Genomic DNA, 7,500 nt, shown 5'->3' with positions numbered 1-7,500 from the left:
GGACCCCGTCCCGGGCACCCTGCCCCGCGGTAGGACCCAGGACGGAGCCCGGGGTGGGGAGGCCACCCTCCCCGGGGCCCTCAGGGGCCCCGGATGGAGCTCCTGAACACAGACAAGCAAGGGGAGGCTCCCCGGGCACATCGGAACCCCTTTCCGGGCCCTTGGCAGTGCGGCAGGCTGGGAGACAGGGCCCAGGGCCTGAGCACCCGACCCGGGGCCCGCCCGGGCCCCTGGACCCAGCCGGGGCTCCCAAGCCCGGAGGCGCATGGGACGCCTCCCCGGTCCCTCCGGACCCCGTCCCGGGCACCCTGCCACGCAGCAGGACCAAGGACAGAGCCCGGGGTGGGGAGGCCGCCCTCCCCGGGCCCTCAGGGGCCCTAGCCACTGCTCCTGAACCCAGCCAAGCAAGGGGAGGCTCCCCGGGCACATCGGAACCCCTTCCCAGGCCCTTGGCCGTGCGGCAGGCTGGGAGACAGGGCCCAGGGCCGGAGCACCCGACCCGGGGCCCGCCCGGGCCCCTGGACCCAGCCGGGGCTCCCAAGCCCGGAGGCGCATGGGACGCCTCCCCGGTCCCTCCGGACCCCGTCCCGGGCACCCTGCCACGCAGCAGGACCAAGGACAGAGCCCGGGGTGGGGAGGCCGCCCTCCCCGGGCCCTCAGGGGCCCTAGCCACTGCTCCTGAACCCAGCCAAGCAAGGGGAGGCTCCCCGGGCACATCGGAACCCCTTCCCGGGCCCTTGGCCGTGCGGCAGGCTGGGAGTCAGGGCCCAGGGCCGGAGCACCCGACCCGTGGCCCGCCCGGGCCCCTGGACCCAGCCGGGGCTCCCAAGCCCGGAGGCGCATGGGACGCCTCCCCGGTCCCTCCGGACCCCGTCCCGGGCACCCTGCCACGCAGCAGGACCAAGGACAGAGCCCGGGGTGAGGAGGCCGCCCTCCCCGGGCCCTCAGGGGCCCTAGCCACTGCTCCTGAACCCAGCCAAGCAAGGGGAGGCTCCCCGGGCACATCGGAACCCCTTCACGGGCCCTTGGCAGTGCGGCAGGCTGGGAGACAGGGCCCAGGGCCGGAGCACCCGACCCGGGGCCCGGCCGGGCCCCTGGACGCAGCCGGGGCTCCCAAGCCCGGAGGTGCATGGGACGCCTCCCCGGTCCCTCCGGACCCCGTCCCGGGCACCCTGCCACGCAGTAGGACCAAGGACAGAGCCCGGGGTGGGGAGGCCGCCCTCCCCGGGCCCTCAGGGGCCCTAGCCACTGCTCCTGAACCCAGCCAAGCAAGGGGAGGCTCCCCGGGCACATCGGAACCCCTTCCCGGGCCCTTGGCAGTGCGGCAGGCTGGGAGACAGGGCCCAGGGCCGGAGCACCCGACCCGGGGCCCGGCCGGGCCCCTGGACCCAGCCGGGGCTCCCAAGCCCGGAGGCGCAAGGCGACTCTGACATGCCGCTGGCCCGGGGAAGGGTGCCCCGGACGCCCGGGGCCCGTGGAGCCCGTCCTGGGCACTCTGACAAGCCGTTGGCCCGGGGAAGGGAGACCTGGACGCCCGGAACCCGTGGAGCCCGTCCTGGGCACTCTGAAATGCTTTGGCCTGGGGAAGGGAGCCCCGGACGCCCGGGGGGGGAGGACTGCCCGGGACCCGTGGAACTGGTCCTGGGCACTCTGACATGCCGCTGGCCCGGGGAAGGGTGCCCCGGATGACCGGGGCCCGTGGAGCCCGTCCTGGGCACTCTGACATGCCGCTGGCCCGGGGAAGGGAGCCCCGGACGCCCGGGGCCCGTGGAGCCCGTCCCGGGCACTCTGCCATGCCGTCAGCCTGGATGGAGCCCCGGACGCCCGGGGGGGCGAAGGCCCGGGACGCATGGAGCCTGTCCCGGGCACTCTGCCATGCCGTCGGCCTGGATGGAGCACCGGACGCCCGGGGGACGACTGCCCAAGAGCCATGGAGCCCGTCCTGGGCAATTTGACATGCAGTTGGCCTGGAGGAAGGAAGCTCCCGGTGGCCTAGGGAGGTGTTGCCCAGGCATATCCCATCTGGTCCCCATGGCAGAGAACCACCAACCCTGGAGGGGTGTCCGGGCATACCCTGCCCCATAGTAATCCGGAGGCAAATTACCCCCCTTTCTTGCAATCTGTGCACGCGAGGTGACAGAGGGGACCCAAGGCGTGAAAGAACCCGACCTCATGGAGCCCTCGCTGGGATCCGGGAGGCGAATGGCACCTCATTAAGACTTCCAGGGAAGTTCGGCCATCTGGTCCCCCCATAGGAAAGCGTTGCAGGCGACCAGATGCCCGAGGGGATCCGGGCGACCAGATGGCTGGGCATGGAGGTGAAGCCGCCTGGACTCTTCCTCACCCCGTCCCCGTCCCGGGACGAATGCCCGGGACGCATGGAGCCCGTCCTGGCCACTTGACGTCCCGTCCTGGGCATTGAACCATGCCGTCGGCCTGGAGAAGGGAGCCCCCGGACACCCGGGGGAGGACTGCCCGGTACCCGTGGAGCCCTTCCCGGGTACTTTGCAACGCCGTTGGCCTCCTGGAGATGGGTGCCCCAGATGCCCGGGGGTGGGCTGCCCGGGACCCATGGAGCCCGTCCTGGGCACTTTTACATGCCGTCGGCCTGGAGGTGGGTGCCCTGGACGCCCGGGGGAGGCCTGCCCGGGACCCGTGGAGCCCCTCCCGGGTACTTTGCCAATGCCGTTGGCCTCATGGAGATGGGTGCCCCGGACGCCCGGGGGAGGACTGCCCGGTACCCGTGGAGTCCTTTCCGGGTACTTTGCAACGCCGTTGGCCTCCTGGAGATATGTGCCCCGAACGCCCGGGGGGAGGGCTGTCCGGGGCCCATGGAGCCCGTCCTGGGCACTGTGACATGCCGTCGGCCTGGAGGTGGGAGCCCCGGACGCCCGGGGGAAGGCTGCCCGGGACCCGTGGAGCCCTTCCGGGGTACTTTGCCATCCCGTTGGCCTCCTGGAGATGGGTGCCCCGGACGCCCGGGGGAGGTCTGTCCGGGGCCCATGGAGCCCGTCCTGGGCAGTGTGACATGCCGTCGGCCTAAAGGTGGGAGCCCCGGACGCCCGGGGGAAGGCTGCCCGGGACCCGTGGAGCCCTTCCCGGGTACTTTGCCATCCCGTTGGCCTCATGGAGATGGGTGCCCCGGACGCCCAGGGGAGGTCTGTCCGGGACACGTGGAGCCTGTCCTGGGCATTGAGCCATGCCGTTGGCCCAGAGAATGGAGCCCCCAGATGCCCGGGGGAGGTGTTGCCCAGGGATATCTCATCTGGTCCCCCGGGCAGAGAACCACCAGCCCTGGAGAGGTGTCCGGGCGTACCCTGCCCCTAGTAATCCGGAGGGAAATTACCCCCCTTTCTTGCAATCCGTGCACGCGAGGTGACAGAGGGGACCCAAGGCGTAAAAGAACCCGACCTCATGGAGCCCTAGCTGGGATCCAGGAGCCGAATGGCACCTCATCGGGACTTCCAGGGAAGCCCGGCCATCTGGTCGCCCCATTGGAAAGCATCGCGGGCGACCAGAGGGCCGGGATCGAAAGGACTCCCAGCTCCCCATCCATCCCAAGCCTTCGCGGTAGGGTTCCTGACTGCCTGCCCACGCAAGGCAGGGCTCTTGGACCCCGGCTGGGCCTCAGGCGCAGGTTGGACCACCGGAGCTCTAGGGCCCGGACGACCTGGGGGAGGAATGCCCGGGACCCGTGGAGCCCGTCCTGGGTACTTTGACATGCCGTCGGCCTGGAGGTGGGTGCCCCGGACGCCCCGGGGGAAGCTGCCCGGGACCCATGGAGCTCGTCCTGGGTACTTTGACATTCCGTCGGCCTGGAGGTGGGAGCCCCGGACGCCCGGGGGGAGGTCTGCCCGGGACCCATGGAGCCCGTCCTGGGTACTTTGCCAATGCCGTTGGCCTCATGGAGATGGGTGCCCCGGACGCCCGGGGGACGAATGCCCGGGACGCATGGAGCCCGTCCTGGGCACTTTTCCATGCCTTCGGCCTGGAGCCCCCAGACACCCAGGGGAGGACCACCGTGAAAACCATGGAGCCCGACCCGGGCACTCTGCCATACCGTCAGCCTAGATGGAGCCCCGGACGCCCAGGGGACAAATGCCCGGGACGCATGGAGCCCGTCCTGGGCACTTTTCAAAGCCGTCAGCCTGGATGGAGCCCCGGACGCCCGGGGGACGACTGCCCAGGAGCCATGGAGCCCGTCCTGGGCAATTTGACATGCAGTTGGCCTGGAGGAAGGAAGCCCCGGGTGGCCTAGGGAGGTGTTGCCCAGGCATAGCCCATCTGGTCCCCATGGCAGAGAACCACCAGCCTCGGAGGGGTGTCCGGGCGTACCCTTCTCCCTAGTAATCCGGAGGAAAATTACCCCCTTTTCTTGTAATCTGTGCACGCGAGGTGACAGAGGGGACCCAAGGCGCGAATGTACCCAACCTCCTGGAGCCCTCGCTGGGATCCGGGCGGCGAATGGCACCTCATCGGGACTTCCAGGGAAGTTCGGCCCTCTGGTCGCCCCATAGGAAAGCGTTGCGGGCGACCAGATGCCCGAGGGGATCCGGGCGACCAGATGGCCGAGGGAATCTGGGCGATCAGATGGCTGGACACGGAAGTGAAGCCGCCTGGACTCTCCCGACCCTGTCCCCGTCCCCGTGCCCGTGCCCGGGACGCATGGAGCCCGTCCTGGGCACTTTTCCATGCCTTCGGCCTGGAGCCCCCAGACACCCAGGGGAGGACCACCGTGAAAGCCATGGAGCCCGACCCGGGCACTCTGCCATGCCATCGGCCTGGATGGAGCCCCGGACGCCCGGGGGACAAATGCCCGGGACGCATGGAGCCCGTCCTGGGCACTTTTCCATGCCTTCGGCCTGGAGCGCCCCGACACCCTAGGGAGGACCACCCTGGAAACCATGGAGCCCGACCCGGGCACTCTGCCATGCCGTCGGCCTGGATGGAGCCCCGGACGCCCGGGGGACAAATGCCCGGGACGCATGGAGCCCGTCCCGAGGGGATCCGGGCGACCAGATGGCCGAGGGAATCTGGGCGATCAGATGGCTGGACACGGAAGTGAAGCCGCCTGGACTCTCCCGACCCTGTCCCCGTCCCCGTGCCCGTGCCCGGGACGCATGGAGCCCGTCCTGGGCACTTTTCCATGCCTTCGGCCTGGAGCCCCCTGACACCCAGGGAAGGACCACCGTGAAAACCATGGAGCCCGACCCGGGCACTCTGCCATACCGTCAGCCTGGATGTAGCCCCGGACGCCCGGGGGACGAATGCCCGGGACGCATGGAGCCCGTCCCGGGCACTCTGCCATGCCGTCCCGACAAATTCGTACGGACTCCTAACCTTACGACACGGATCGGAATCGAGCCCTCTCTGACCCAGCAGTTTCAGGCGCCCGGGGGACGAATGCCCGGGACGCATGGAGCCCGACCCGGGCACACTGCCTTGCCGCCGGCCTGGATGGAGCCCCGGACGCCCGGGGGACGAATGCCCGGGACGCATGGAGCCCGTCCCGGGCACTCTGCCATGCCGTCGGCCTGGATGGAGCCCCGGACGCCCGGGGGACGACTGCCCAAGAGCCATGGAGCCCATCCCGGGCACTCTGCCATGCCGTCCCGACAAATTCGTACGGACTCCTAACCTTCCGACACGGATCGGAATCGAGCCCTTTCTGACCCAGCAGATTTCAGGTTGATTTGCTATATACTTTACGTACGATTTTATGGGGGGCCGATTCCGATCCGGTACGTAAAAGCAAATACGACCGACATGTCGGACAACCACGTACACCCAGGGGATAGGACTGCCCGGGTCACATGGACCCCGTCCTGGGCACTCTGATCTGCCGCCGGCGCCGGGGATCGAACCGTGATCACCAGATGGGGATATCCCAAAAATCTGGCATGGATACGGCCCGCCAGGACAGGTTTGGGCACCCCTGTTGTACGGACTCCCAAGCCCTACGGTCCTTCTGACACGGATCGGAATCGAACCCAGCAGATTTCGCGTTGACTGCCTCTATATCAGGGGTGCCCAAACCAGTCCTGGCGGGCCGTATCCATGCCAGATTTTTGGGATATCCCCATCTGGGGATCACGGTTCGATCCCCGGCACCGGCGGCAGATTAGCCCAGCACCAGGTGACTCTGGGAAATAGCTGGCGCCGCGGCTAGGGCGGCTGACTCCGGAATCTGGAGATTTTTTTATTTAAGGTTTTTGTAGAGCGCGTAGTAACCCTCGAGCATCCCAGAGATCAGGGTTCGATCCCCGGCACCGGCCGCAGATAAGCCCAGCACCACGTGACTCTGGGAAATAGCTGGCGCCGCGGCTAGGGAGGCTGACTCCGGAATCTGGAGATCACGGTTCGATCCCCGGCACCGGCGGCAGATTAGCCCAGCACCAGGTGACTCTGGGAAATAGCTGGCGCCGCGGCTAGGGCGGCTGACTCCGGAATCTGGAGATTTTTTTATTTAAGGTTTTTGTAGAGCGCGTAGTAACCCTCGAGCATCCCAGAGATCAGGGTTCGATCCCCGGCACCGGCCGCAGATTAGCCCAGCACCACGTGACTCTAGGAAATAGCTGGCGCCGCGGCTAGGGCGGCTGACTCCGGAATCTGGGGATCACGGTTCGATCCCCGGCACCGGCGGCAGATTAGCCCAGCACCATGTGACTCTGGGCAATAGCTTGCTTAATCTTCCCAACGGCCCCTAGCGCCTAGAGACCCTTACGGGTGATTGTGCGCCTTACAAATGTGGATTATTATTATTATTATTATTTGGGCCGATTCCGATCCGGTTCGTAAAAGCACATCTGCCCGAATCTGTCGGACAACCACGTACGCCCGGGAGAGGACTGCCCGGGACCCGTGGAGCCCGTCCTGGTCACTCTGACCTGCCATCGGCCTGGAGAAGGGAGCACCGGACGCCCGGGGGGAGGACTGCCCGGGACCCGTGGAGCCCGTCCTGGGCACTCTGACCTGCCGTCTGCCCGGGGAAGGGAGCCCCGGACGCCCGGGGGGAGGACTGCCCGGGACCCATGGAGCCCGTCCTGGGCACTCTGACCTGCCGACGGCCCGGGGAAGGGAGCCCCGGACGCCCGGGGGAGGACTGCCCGGGACCCGTGGAACTCGTCCTGGGCACTCTGACATGCCGCTGACCCGGGGAAGGGAACCCCGGACGCCCGGGAGCCGTGGAGCCCGTCCTGGGCACTCTGACAAGCCGTCGGACCGGGGAAGGGAGCCCCGGACGCCCGGGACCCGTGGAGCCTGTCCTGGGAACTCCGGCATGCCGTTGGCCCAGGGAAGGGAGTCCCAGATACCCGGGACCCGTGGAGCCCGTCATGGGCACTCTGACAAGCCGGTGTCCCGGGGCAGGGAGCCCCGGACGCCCGGGACTCGTGGAGCCCGTCCTGGGCACTCTGGCATGCCGTTGGCCTGGGGAAGGGAGCCCCGGACGCCCGGTGGGGGAGGACTGCCAGGGACCCGTGGAGCCCGTCCTGGGCCCTT

Source organism: Lissotriton helveticus, chromosome 8 (assembly GCF_964261635.1).
Source record: "Lissotriton helveticus chromosome 8, aLisHel1.1, whole genome shotgun sequence".
Classification (NCBI taxonomy): Eukaryota; Metazoa; Chordata; class Amphibia; order Caudata; family Salamandridae; genus Lissotriton; species Lissotriton helveticus.
The sequence above is the reverse complement of the archived record's forward strand: the minus strand, read 5'-3'. Positions refer to the sequence as shown.